The sequence below is a fragment of the Cyprinodon tularosa genome, unplaced genomic scaffold (genome assembly GCF_016077235.1).
Source record: "Cyprinodon tularosa strain WSP-4 unplaced genomic scaffold, ASM1607723v1 ctg505, whole genome shotgun sequence".
Taxonomy (NCBI): domain Eukaryota; kingdom Metazoa; phylum Chordata; class Actinopteri; order Cyprinodontiformes; family Cyprinodontidae; genus Cyprinodon; species Cyprinodon tularosa.
In genome coordinates this window covers 312,591-325,952 of record NW_024039236.1, presented here as the reverse complement: position 1 = coordinate 325,952, position 13,362 = coordinate 312,591, and the positions used below count along the sequence as shown (strand labels likewise).

The window sequence follows — 13,362 nt, the reverse complement described above, 5'->3', positions numbered from 1 at the left end:
AGAACTGGTGGGCCAATCACAACGCAGGGATGTGTTTTGAATTTCTGGATGCAAAGCGGGCGGGGTTTTGAGGGCGTGACGACAAAGCTGCACGACGCTGGAGAAAGCACAACAAGGAAGATGGCAACAACTATTGAACAGTTCTCGTTTGAATCTGCTTTTGAATCAGTTTTGGAAAGATTAGACTTGGAGTTTTCGTTGAAATGTGAGCAGGAAGAGGTTCTACGCTCCTTCACTTTTAAGAAGGACGTATTCGCAGTTTTACCGACAGGCTGTTTGTTTACACTCCCCCCCCCAGCTTCCTGATGGTCAGTTGCGCTCATTTGTCAGAGTGTTGGTCAATAGGCACAGACATGGTTTGAAAAGCACCAGGTTGTTCTCATTAACAATCTTCAGATGTCTCAATCATCGGGGCCAGACTAGATTACACATTTAATCTCACATTTAGTCTGGTTTATCAGGTTAGTTATTTGTTTGTTGGAAAAAAACTTTTTCTTGTTTTTAAACTGAACTGCTGAAACTAAAGTAAAATTTCCAGGTGATGATTCCTCTAGGCTTATAGTCTATAACCAACCGTAATGTGACCTACTGTAGAACACATCTACGCAGTGAATATTACTACCTAAATAGCAGGAGATGTTAATTCAGTGTAAAATTATTGTAAACAAAAGTAATTTTTTTTTAATATGGTCAATTATTAATAGTGGATCAATCATTAAACAATCATTCAATTCTAACCAATTCACCAGTTGAGAAGATGCAATTGAATTAGTGTCTTTTTGCTGTTGATGGAAATGCCAAAATCAAAGTGGCAATGCTAAATGTTGTTTGCTGAAATTTAATATTAATGCCATGTTTAATGTTGGTTTATTATGATGTAGACCTTTCAGCTGAAACTTTTCTAAAAGTTAAATATTTTAATGTCAAATATTCATCAACAAACATTGATTCAATATAAAATCAACACAAAAATAATGGTTGAACCAACATTTCAGTCAACAACGTTATTTTGTAGAGTTTAAGTTCGTCCTCCATTCCCATATATTGTTGCTATCGGCTCCAAAGTTCAAACTGAAGCCAATCAGTCTAAATTCTGCTTATGGAAAATCTCTCTAATTCTCATCCCTCTGGAGGTTTTTCAACTTTATGACTAACTCACATAACGAGGTTATGGATGGACATGGGGTCAAACATTCATCAGGATCACAGTTCATCTTTCAGAGTCTAGAAACGCCTGCAGAGGTTTATTAGTCACATTTACATTAGAGCATTTTTCCACTCAAACTATAGGAAAATTAAAATGAGAGAACTGCTTTGTTCTCATTTTTCAGAGGATGTACGGTAGACCCCCCCCTTCCGGACATAGAGATAGAGGGGACTTTCCTGATGGTTTAATGAGACTCAACCTCAGTCTCACCGTAGAAACACGCGTTCCTGTATCACAAACAGTAATGCTGCTAAAATTAATTCCCTTTAAATCCTTACAATTCATTAGCAAACATGGGATCATGAATACCAAATAAATAATCGAGCAGACCATTTGATGTGGTATCAGAATAAAAGCATTGCCTGTTGGTCAGCATAGAAAACTAAAACTGAAATAAAAATCAACTTACAATATTTTTGTAAAGTATATTTTGTTGCTCCTATCGACACATTTACCGTAAATCCTCTAATATAGGACGGGGCCTTTATTTCACTCAGGCTCATCTTGGTCCAGGCCATTATTGGAAGGAAGCCAGAATCAGAGGCAGGCCTTTATTTCTATTTATTCAAAACAGAGTACCAATGGAATGAATAAAAAACTGATTTTGTGTCTCTTTGAACCTATAAAATACTAGGTTCACTTATTGAAAAAGTACAGTTACCATAACGGTATACAGAACATTATTCAGACATCTTCCAGTAGCAATTTTCTGCAAGGCAATACAAAAAAAAAGACACAGAATGGAATCTCGGCCAAACTGACTGGCAAAACAAAGTAAAAAAAAAAAACTATTGTGTGGCTGTCAATTTCTGTCATAAAAACAAAACAAGCCGGTCTCCTGTCTGCGGCACTGTCTGCTCTAAGGATGGGACTTCCCATGCTAATGGCTTGGATTTGTTAGCAAACATTGCCCAGCTCTGAATATGAACAGTTATGCTTAAAATACGTTTCAAATACGGCTCAGTGAATTAATAGGAGCTCATCTTTCTTCATCCCCACTTTCAGCCTCATTCCCCCCCCCCCCCCCCCCCCCCCCCCCCCATCTTGTTCGAGTCAGGAAACGTACAGCGCGTTTGTACATTTATGTAAGTGTTGGTTGCTGGCGAACCGTGTTGGTGTTTTTCTTTTCATTGTAACTTGAGCCTTACGGAGCGACACTGTTGCTGTTTTTTCTTTCCTTTATGGGCTGAACAGGTGTTGACCTTTATCATCAGACTTTCTCTACAATAACAGTCAGATGGAACCTTTAAGGAACCAGAAGAAGAATCTGGAGAAAACCAAATAGTTTTTGTTATAAGGTATACGTTAGATTTATAAAGCGCTGCTTTTCCTAAACTTTAAATAAAATGTGGGAATAGCTCCAATAAGAATATAATCTTTGCCTTCATGCTCTGGGTGATTTATGTAATTACCACCTTTTTACTGGAAGCAGTTAGAACAGGCAGCAGTTTACATAAAAGCAACGCTGCGTAACTTTTGACCCAAGCATTACTTTAAAATGTATTAAAGGATTTTTCAGGTTCATTTTTAATGTGTGCTGAGGCTCCCTGCAGGCTACCCAATGAGTCATCTGACCCAGAGGCAGTCTGAGCTCCCCTCAACCAGATAAAAGGAAGCTAAAAGTTTAGAACAGAAATGACTCGTAACTGACATATTTGTGGTTCTCTGATGCAGGATTTATTCTAGAAGGAGGAGTTGGATTTACCAGTAACTCCATGACTTCTGGCTCTGCTGCTCTAAAGACGTCTGCTATCTGTATCTGCTGAACATAAATAATGAATATTTAAATTCAGGAACAATGCCTGGTTATGAGCAGCTGCTAAACCTGGAGTTACAGGTATAGCGCCCCTAGTGGTGACGCTTTGATAAATGCAAAAAACAAGACCCGAGAGAATTCAAGAGTGTTGCCAAGTTCATCATAAAGACAGTACAAAGTCTGTGCATGAAATAAATGCAGGGAGGAAAGTATTTTAATGAACTAAAGAAAAAAAAAAGTTAAATATTATATTGACATCTGTTTTTCTAATCCAAGTGGATCATTGGGAGCTCGGCGTGACTAATTCTCATCGGTAGAAAGAGTAGAGTTGCTCTTCTCACTTTGACTGAAGGAGGCCTTTCTGTTGAGTCTAACCGCCGTTTAGTGCTTTAGAGAAGGGAGAGGCTCCCAGCAGCCCTCTCTGCTCGCTGAAGACCGAGGCTCCCAGCAGCCCTCTCTGAAGACCGAGGCTCCCAGCAGCCCTCTCTGCTCGCTGAAGACCGAGGCTCCCAGCAGCCCTCTCTGCACTGAAAAAAAAATAGAGGTTGACAGAACTTACATTTTCTAGGCAACGTGATGCATTTGGTTTTTTGAGTTTTCCTTACTTAAATTCACTGTGGTTGAGTTTACAAAGATTTTTGAGTTCTGCCAACTTAGGTTTTTGGAGTGTTACATAGAAATTTTGAGTTCTACCAACTTAGGTTTTTGAGTTTCACCTTTAAGTTCTGAGTTCTATCAACTTTGTTTTATGAGTTTGACATATAGATTTTGAGTTCTACAAACTCAGATTTTGTAGTGTTATCTGCAAGTTGAGTTCTATCAACTCAGTTTTTTTAGTCCTACCAATCGTCTTCACTACCAATCATTCAACACACAAAAAATTATGTTAATACAACATTTTTATTGCTTCAAGCCAAACATTGCATAGATACAGTATAAAACCATGTTCAACAACATAATCTTAACTGCACAGATCAAAGTAACATGACACTGGACCAGAATGTTCTAGATTCGTAAGAGTGATGATGAGGGAAAAAACAGTAAGACACCATTTTAGTAAGAGGAAAACACACAGGTAATTTTTTGTGAAGTAAGTGTATTAACATATATGAAAAAATAACAGTTTTACAAATTTGGACGGCCTTCAGTTTGTTTTTTTCAATTGTAGTCTCTTTAAATTGGGTGCACCCTTTTAAAAAAAATAAAATGAAATAAAATGTCTTGTTTCCCAACGGAAAAAGAAAAAGGTTTTCCCTTTTTATCTCTGAGTTTTTCTTTTTAGTCCTACCACTCCGACAGGACGATGAATGCAAAAAAAGAAAGTCCTCTTCAGTCCAAATCCTTCTCTTCAATCCAAATCCAGATGTTCACACGGTTGGCTCGCCATCTCCATTTAAGGAGAGAATCCAGAATCCAGGGTATCCAAAAAACCCAGCCTGCATAGCACAACAGGGCTTAGTTAAATCCATTCACTTCTTGTTCTTAACTGTACAGTTTATATCTCTCCAAGTATGATAAATTTCAGTGTGTAATGTAACTTTTCTAACTCATTACGAATTAACTGCTGCATTACAGGGTTAACATATAAAATGTTAATGTCACTGTTTTTCTTGTAAAGCAAATAAAATCATGAAAGCAAAAAATCCACATGTAAATAATGTAAATAACAGTAAATACCCACATCGGATTAAGAAAGTAAAATAATGTAGTCTTGTAATATTCTGTGCCTGAGTGCAACAACACTGCACTACATAAAACAATTTAGAAATTTAATAAGTTATTACACTCAACTTAATGTCTCTTTTCATTTGTACAATGAAAATAACAGGCACACTCTTTTCTCTATGCATAAACACTCACCCGCACATGCGCGGCATAAACACGCACGCGCACACGCGCATTATACACGTGCACGTGCGCTGCTTTTCCTTTCATCAGAACGTGAAAAACATGTGAACTCATGCTTCAACTCGGTGGCAATACACCACAAGGGAATGCTAACTCACGGAGCTAACCGCTAACTGTCTGTACTTTGCAGCACTCACTGGGAAAACTGGTAAGGTCCCAGGGTCGTTCTAACGTGGTTCTCCAGATGCATAAAATCACAATGTCCGCCAATCTTCTCAAACACGAGGGAAAAAGGCTGTGCCCTTGAAGAAAGGGATAGGAAACCCCGTACCGTAGTGGGCGTGTCCATGAACATAAGCAGTGCGCATGCCCATGAGTTTACAGTTGAGGGAACTCAAAAAATCTTGTATAGGCGATTTAAAACTCCTTGTTAAACCAACTTCTGAGAATTTGAGTTGGGCAAACGTGTATTTATTTGTTAGATGTCAAATTTATATTTCTGAGTCGGATTACAATACAATTGTGTGTTAGAACAACAATTGCCATTTACTTTTTTAACAGTGTGTTGGCCCAGAGTGGACTGTGTTTTTCTGGGGAGGAGAGTTGAGACTGTCAGCCCGGATGTGGTGGATCATGCAGAGAGGGGGAGCAGCGGGGCCGATGATTAAGCTCTCTGCTGGGAAGACCAGTGGGGAATCTATTGGTACTTGGATGGGAGACCACCTTGGAATACCTGCTGGTGCTGTAAGCTTTTTGGCCGCATTAAGGTTTCATATCAGGGATCACAGAGCCCTTAATTTTCCCAAGTCATGCTGCTATACCAGGGGCCCAGAGGCCTGCAGGCGTGTACCCCTTAGCTAAGTCCGTGGGGCGGTGCTTAAGACTGGGCCCACGGGACCTCCTGGAGGTGCACGTTCCATATCAGGGATCCAAAACCCCTTAAAATTTTTGAAGTCGTGCTGCCATACCAGGGCCCCAGACAGCCTGCAGGCGTGTACTGCATGGTTTAGTCCGTGGGGGGGTGTTTAAGAGTGGGCCCGCAGGACCTCCTGGAGGTGCAGGTTACAGGAGGTGGTCAAGTGGTGCTTGTTGGCCCAGAGGGGAGTGTGTTTTTCTGGGTAGGAGAGCTGGAGGTTGTCACCCCGGATATGATCGATCATGCAGAGAGGGGGAGCGGCTGTGCCGATAATGAGGCTCTCTGCTGGGCATACCAGTGGGGAATCCATTGGTACTTGGATGGGATACCGCCTTGGAATACCTGGTGCTGTAAGCTTTTTGGCCTGATCAAGGTTCCATATCAGGGACCCCAGAGCCCTCAATTTTTCTGTCATGCTGCCATACCAGGCGCCCAGACAGCCTGTATAGCAGCACTTCTAGGATTGGTGCACTTCACCTTTATGTAAAAATGCAGCTCCAGGTGACTGTGAGAATCAGGTTTTATTAGTGTTTCTCAAGTCAATGTGAGATGTTGTGGTCCCTGAGGCCCCCATAAACACTTTAGTCCTTCAATCATAACCATAATGGGAAACTCCCCGGTTGGTTCGGGACGCAACGATACCTCACTCAATTATATGAACTGGATAGAATTGTTTCTGCAAGTTTTGTCAAGACCCGATCAAAAGGAAGCATAGGTAGGCATGTGGTGTCAGCTCACAACAAAACGGTCACATCGGATTGCTACTGTATACTGTATAAGCAGGCAGGTTCTTGGAGCTCTGCCAGCTTACGGCCATACCGTCCTGAGAACGCCCGATCTCGTCTGATCTCGGAAGCTAAGCAGGGTCGGGCCTGGTTAGTACTTGGATGGGAGACCGCCTGGGAATACCTGGTGCTGTAAGCTTTTTGGCCGCATCAAGGTTTCATATCAATCAATTGTGTGTTAGAACAACAATTGCCATTTACTTTTTTAACAGTGTGAAGCTCGAGGCTCCCAGCAGCCCTCTCTGCTCGCTGAAGACCGAGGCTCCCAGCAGCCCTCTCTGCTCGCTGAAGCCCGAGGCTCCCAGCAGCCCTCTCTGCTCGCTGAAGCTCGTGGCTCCCAGCAGCCCTCTCTGTTTGAAGACCGAGGCTCCCAGCAGCCTTTGATGCTCGCTGAAGACCAAGACTCCCAGCAGCCCTCTCTGTTTGAAGCCCGAGGCTCCCAGCAGCCCTCTCTGCTCGCTGAAGCTCGAGGCTCCAAGCAGCCCTCTCTGTTTGAAGACCGAGGCTCCCAGCAGCCTTTGATGCTCGCTGAAGACCAAGGCTCCCAGCAGCCCTCTCTGTTTGAAGACCGAGGCTCCCAGCAGCCCTCTCTGCTCGCTGAAGACCAAGGCTCCCAGCAGCCCTCTCTGCTCGCTGAAGCTCAAGGCTCCCAGCAGCCCTCTCTGCTCGATGAAGCTCGAGGCTCCCAGCAGCCCTCTCTGCTCGCTGAAGCTCGAGGCTCCCAGCAGCCCTCTCTGTTTGAAGACCGAGGCTCCCAGCAGCCTTTGATGCTCGCTGCAGCCCGAGGCTCCCAGCAGCCCTCTCTGTTTGAAGACCGAGGCTCCCAGCAGCCTTTGATGCTCGCTGAAGACCAAGGCTCCCAGCAGCCCTCTCTGTTTGAAGACCGAGGCTCCCAGCAGCCCTCTCTGCTCGCTGAAGACCGAGGCTCCCAGCAGCCCTCTCTGCTCGCTGAAGCTCGAGGCTCCCAGCAGCCCTCTCTGCTCGATGAAGCTCGAGGCTCCCAGCAGCCCTCTCTGCTCGCTGAAGCTCGAGGCTCCCAGCAGCCCTCTCTGTTTGAAGACCGAGGCTCCCAGCAGCCCTCTCTGCTCGCTGAAGCCCGAGGCTCCCAGCAGCCCTCTCTGCTCGCTGAAGCTCGAGGCTCCCAGCAGCCCTCTCTGTTTGAAGACCGAGGCTCCCAGCAGCCTTTGATGCTCGCTGAAGACCAAGGCTCCCAGCAGCCCTCTCTGTTTGAAGACCGAGGCTCCCAGCAGCCCTCTCTGCTCGCTGAAGCCCGAGGCTCCCAGCAGCCCTCTCTGCTCGCTGAAGCTTGAGGCTCCCAGCAGCCCTCTCTGTTTGAAGCCCGAGGCTCCCAGCAGCCCTCTCTGCTCGCTGAAGCTCGAGGCTCCAAGCAGCCCTCTCTGTTCGCTGAAGACCGAGGCTCCCAGCAGCCCTCTCTGCTCGCTGAAGCTCGAGGCTCCCAGCAGCCCTCTCTGCTCGATGAAGCCCGAGGCTCCCAGCAGCCCTCTCTGCTCGCTGAAGCTCGAGGGTCCCAGCAGCCCTCTCTGTTTGAAGACCGAGGCTCCCAGCAGCCTTTGATGCTCGCTGAAGACCAAGGCTCCCAGCAGCCCTCTCTGTTTGAAGACCGAGGCTCCCAGCAGCCCTCTCTGCTCGCTGAAGACCGAGGCTCCCAGCAGCCCTCTCTGCTCGCTGAAACCCGAGGCTCCCAGCAGCCCTCTCTGCTCGCTGAAGCTCGAGGCTCCCAGCAGCCCTCTCTGTTTGAAGACCGAAGCTCCCAGCAGCCTTTGATGCTCGCTGAAGACCAAGGCTCCCAGCAGCCCTCTCTGTTTGAAGACCGAGGCTCCCAGCAGCCCTCTCTGCTCGCTGAAGACCGAGGCTCCCAGCAGCCCTCTCTGCTCGCTGAAGACCGAGGCTCCCAGCAGCCCTCTCTGCTCGCTGAAGCTCGAGGCTCCCAGCAGCCCTCTCTGCTCGCTGAAGCCCGAGGCTCCCAGCAGCCCTCTCTGCTCGCTGAAGCTTGAGGCTCCCAGCAGCTCTCTCTGTTTGAAGACCGAGGCTCCCAGCAGCCTTTGATGCTCGCTGAAGACCAAGGCTCCCAGCAGCCCTCTCTGTTTGAAGACCGAGGCTCCCAGCAGCCCTCTCTGCTCGCTGAAGCTCGAGGCTCCCAGCAGCCCTCTCTGTTTGAAGACCGAGGCTCCCAGCAGCCTTTGATGCTCGCTGAAGACCAAGGCTCCCAGCAGCCCTCTCTGTTTGAAGCCCGAGGCTCCCAGCAGCCCTCTCTGCTCGCTGAAGCTCGAGGCTCCAAGCAGCCCTCTCTGTTTGAAGACAGAGGCTCCCAGCAGCCTTTGATGCTCTCTGAAGTACAAGGCTCCCAGCAGCCCTCTCTGTTTGAAGACCGAGGCTCCCAGCAGCCCTCTCTGCTCGCTGAAGCTCGAGGCTCCCAGCAGCCCTCTCTGTTTGAAGCCCGAGGCTCCCAGCAGCCCTCTCTGCTCGCTGAAGCTCGAGGCTCCAAGCAGCCCTCTCTGTTTGAAGACCGAGGCTCCCAGCAGCCTTTGATGCTCTCTGAAGACCAAGGCTCCCAGCAGCCCTCTCTGTTTGAAGAACGAGGCTCCCAGCAGCCCTCTCTGCTCGCTGAAGCTCGAGGCTCCCAGCAGCCCTCTCTGTTTGAAGACCAAGGCTCCCAGCAGCCTTTGATGCTCGCTGAAGACCGAGGCTCCCAGCAGCCCTCTCTGCTCGCTGAAGCTCGAGGCTCCCAGCAGCCCTTTCTGCTCGCTGAAGCCCGAGGCTCCCAGCAGCCCTCTCTGCTCGCTGAAGCTCGTGGCTCCCAGCAGCCCTCTCTGTTTGAAGACCGAGGCTCCCAGCAGCCTTTGATGCTCGCTAAAGACCAAGGCTCCCAGCAGCCCTCTCTGTTTGAAGCCCGAGGCTCCCAGCAGCCCTCTCTGCTCGTTGAAGCTCGAGGCTCCCAGCAGCCCTCTCTGTTTGAAGACCGAGGCTCCCAGCAGCCTTTGATGCTCGCTGAAGACCGAGGCTCCCAGCAGCCCTCTCTGCTCGCTGAAGACCGAGGCTCCCAGCAGCCCTCTCTGCTCGCTGAAGCTCGAGGCTCCCAGCAGCCCTCTCTGCTCGCTGAAGACCGAGGCTCCCAGCAGCCCTCTCTGCTCGCTGAAGACCGAGGCTCCCAGCAGCCCTCTGCTCGCTGAAGCTCGAGGCTCCCAGCAGCCCTCTCTGCTCGATGAATCCCGAGGCTCCCAGCAGCCCTCTCTGCTCGCTGAAGCTCGAGGCTCCCAGCAGCCCTCTCTGCTTGCTGAAGCCCGAGTCTCCCAGCAGCCCTCTCTGCTCGCTGAAGCTCGAGGCTCCCAGCAGCCCTCTCTGTTTGAAGGCTGAGGCTCCCAGCAGCCTTTGATGCTCGCTGAAGACCAAGGCTCCCAGCAACCCTCTCTGCTCGCTGAAGACCGAGGCTCCCAGCAGCCCTCTCTGCTCGCTGAAGACTGAGGCTCCCAGCAGCCCTCTCTGCTCGCTGAAGCTCGAGGCTCCCAGCAGCCCTCTCTGCTCGCTGAAGACCGAGGCTCCCAGCAGCCCTCTCTGCTCGCTGAAGCTCGAGGCTCCCAGCAGCCCTCTCGGCTCGATGAAGCCCGAGGCTCCCAGCAGCCCTCTCTGCTCGCTGAAGCTCGAGGCTCCCAGCAGCCGTCTCTGCTCGCTGAAGCCCGAGGCTCCCAGCAGCCCTCTCTGCTCGCTGAAGCTCGAGGCTCCCAGCAGCCCTCTCTGTTTGAAGACCGAGGCTCCCAGCAGCCTTTGATGCTCGCTGAAGACCTAAGCTCCCAGCAGCCCTCTCTGTTTGAAGACCGAGGCTCCCAGCAGCCCTCTCTGCTCGCTGAAGACCGAGGCTCCCAGCAGCCCTCTCTGCTCGCTGAAGCTCGAGGCTCCCAGCAGCCCTCTCTGCTCGCTGAAGCCCGAGGCTCCCAGCAGCCCTCTCTGCTCGCTGAAGCTCTAGGCTCCCAGCAGCCCTCTCTGCTCGCTGAAGCCCGAGGCTCCCAGCAGCCCTCTCTGCTCGCTGAAGCTCGAGGCTCCCAGCAGCCCTCTCTGTTTGAAGACCGAGGTTCCCAGCAGCCTTTGATGCTCGCTGAAGACCAAGACTCCCAGCAGCCCTCTCTGTTTGAAGCCCGAGGCTCCCAGCAGCCCTCTCTGCTCGCTGAAGCTCGAGGCTCCCAGCAGCCCTCTCTGTTTGAAGACCGAGGCTCCCAGCAGCCTTCGATTCTCGCTGAAGACCGAGGCTCCCAGCAGCCCTCTCTGCTCGCTGAAGCTCGAGGCTCCCAGCAGCCCTCTCTGTTTGAAGACCGAGGCTCCCAGCAGCCTTTGATGCTCGCTGAAGACCGAGGCTCCCAGCAGCCCTCTCTGCTCGCTGAAGCTCGAGGCTCCCAGCAGCCCTTTCTGCTCGCTGAAGCCCGAGGCTCCCAGCAGCCCTCTCTGCTCGCTGAAGCTCGTGGCTCCCAGCAGCCCTCTCTGTTTGAAGACCGAGGCTCCCAGCAGCCTTTGATGCTCGCTAAAGACCAAGGCTCCCAGCAGCCCTCTCTGTTTGAAGCCCGAGGCTCCCAGCAGCCCTCTCTGCTCGTTGAAGCTCGAGGCTCCCAGCAGCCCTCTCTGTTTGAAGACCGAGGCTCCCAGCAGCCTTTGATGCTCGCTGAAGACCGAGGCTCCCAGCAGCCCTCTCTGCTCGCTGAAGACCGAGGCTCCCAGCAGCCCTCTCTGCTCGCTGAAGCTCGAGGCTCTCAGCAGCCCTCTCTGCTCGCTGAAGCCCGAGGCTCCCAGCAGCCCTCTCTGCTCGCTGAAGCCCGAGGCTCCCAGCAGCCCTCTCTGTTTGAAGACCGAGGCTCCCAGCAGCCCTCTCTGCTCGCTGAAGACCGAGGCTCCCAGCAGCCCTCTCTGCTCGCTGAAGACCGAGGCTCCCAGCAGCCCTCTCTGCTCGCTGAAGCTCGAGGCTCCCAGCAGCCCTCTCTGCTCGATGAATCCCGAGGCTCCCAGCAGCCCTCTCTGCTCGCTGAAGCTCGAGGCTCCCAGCAGCCCTCTCTGCTTGCTGAAGCCCGAGGCTCCCAGCAGCCCTCTCTGCTCGCTGAAGCTCGAGGCTCCGAGCAGCCCTCTCTGTTTGAAGGCTGAGGCTCCCAGCAGCCTTTGATGCTCGCTGAAGACCAAGGCTCCCAGCAACCCTCTCTGCTCGCTGAAGACCGAGGCTCCCAGCAGCCCTCTCTGCTCGCTGAAGACCGAGGCTCCCAGCAACCCTCTCTGCTCGCTGAAGACCAAGGCTCCCAGCAACCCTCTCTGCTCGCTGAAGACCGAGGCTCCCAGCAGCCCTCTCTGCTCGCTGAAGACCGAGGCTCCCAGCAGCCCTCTCTGCTCGCTGAAGCTCGAGGCTCCCAGCAGCCCTCTCTGCTCGCTGAAGCCCGAGGCTCCCAGCAGCCCTCTCTGCTCGCTGAAGCTCGAGGCTCCCAGCAGCCCTCTCTGTTTGAAGACCGAGGCTCCCAGCAGCCCTCTCTGCTCGCTGAAGCTCGAGGCTCCCAGCAGCCCTCTCTGTTTGAAGACCGAGGCTCCCAGCAGCCTTCGATTCTCGCTGAAGACCGAGGCTCCCAGCAGCCCTCTCTGCTCGCTGAAGCTCGAGGCTCCCAGCAGCCCTCTCTGTTTGAAGACCGAGGCTCCCAGCAGCCCTCTCTGCTCGCTGAAGACCGAGGCTCCCAGCAGCCCTCTCTGCTCGCTGAAGCTCGAGGCTCTCAGCAGCCCTCTCTGCTCGCTGAAGCCCGAGGCTCCCAGCAGCCCTCTCTGCTCGCTGAAGCCCGAGGCTCCCAGCAGCCCTCTCTGTTTGAAGACCGAGGCTCCCAGCAGCCCTCTCTGCTCGCTGAAGACCGAGGCTCCCAGCAGCCCTCTCTGCTCGCTGAAGACCGAGGCTCCCAGCAGCCCTCTCTGCTCGCTGAAGCTCGAGGCTCCCAGCAGCCCTCTCTGCTCGATGAATCCCGAGGCTCCCAGCAGCCCTCTCTGCTCGCTGAAGCTCGAGGCTCCCAGCAGCCCTCTCTGCTTGCTGAAGCCCGAGGCTCCCAGCAGCCCTCTCTGCTCGCTGAAGCTCGAGGCTCCGAGCAGCCCTCTCTGTTTGAAGGCTGAGGCTCCCAGCAGCCTTTGATGCTCGCTGAAGACCAAGGCTCCCAGCAACCCTCTCTGCTCGCTGAAGACCGAGGCTCCCAGCAGCCCTCTCTGCTCGCTGAAGACCGAGGCTCCCAGCAACCCTCTCTGCTCGCTGAAGACCAAGGCTCCCAGCAACCCTCTCTGCTCGCTGAAGACCGAGGCTCCCAGCAGCCCTCTCTGCTCGCTGAAGACCGAGGCTCCCAGCAGCCCTCTCTGCTCGCTGAAGCTCGAGGCTCCCAGCAGCCCTCTCTGCTCGCTGAAGCCCGAGGCTCCCAGCAGCCCTCTCTGCTCGCTGAAGCTCGAGGCTCCCAGCAGCCCTCTCTGTTTGAAGACCGAGGCTCCCAGCAGCCCTCTCTGCTCGCTGAAGCTCGAGGCTCCCAGCAGCCCTCTCTGTTTGAAGACCGAGGCTCCCAGCAGCCTTCGATTCTCGCTGAAGACCGAGGCTCCCAGCAGCCCTCTCTGCTCGCTGAAGCTCGAGGCTCCCAGCAGCCCTCTCTGTTTGAAGACCGAGGCTCCCAGCAGCCCTCTCTGCTCGCTGAAGACCGAGGCTCCCAGCAGCCCTCTCTGCTCGCTGAAGCTCGAGGCTCTCAGCAGCCCTCTCTGCTCGCTGAAGCCCGAGGCTCCCAGCAGCCCTCTCTGCTCGCTGAAGCCCGAGGCTCCCAGCAGCCCTCTCTGTTTGAAGACCGAGGCTCCC

General features: G+C 52.3%; 1 protein-coding gene and 1 non-coding gene across 3 annotated transcripts in view; both read left to right on the top strand.

Moving 5' to 3' along the window:
* Positions 1-13,362, top strand: part of LOC119795240 (protein kinase C epsilon type-like) — a 151,946-nt gene that overhangs the window by 87,876 nt on the left and 50,708 nt on the right. The gene's annotated exons all lie outside the window — the stretch shown is intronic.
* Positions 6,533-6,651, top strand: LOC119795247. The gene has a single exon (XR_005282310.1). It is a non-coding gene; the product is annotated as a 5S ribosomal RNA (ribosomal RNA).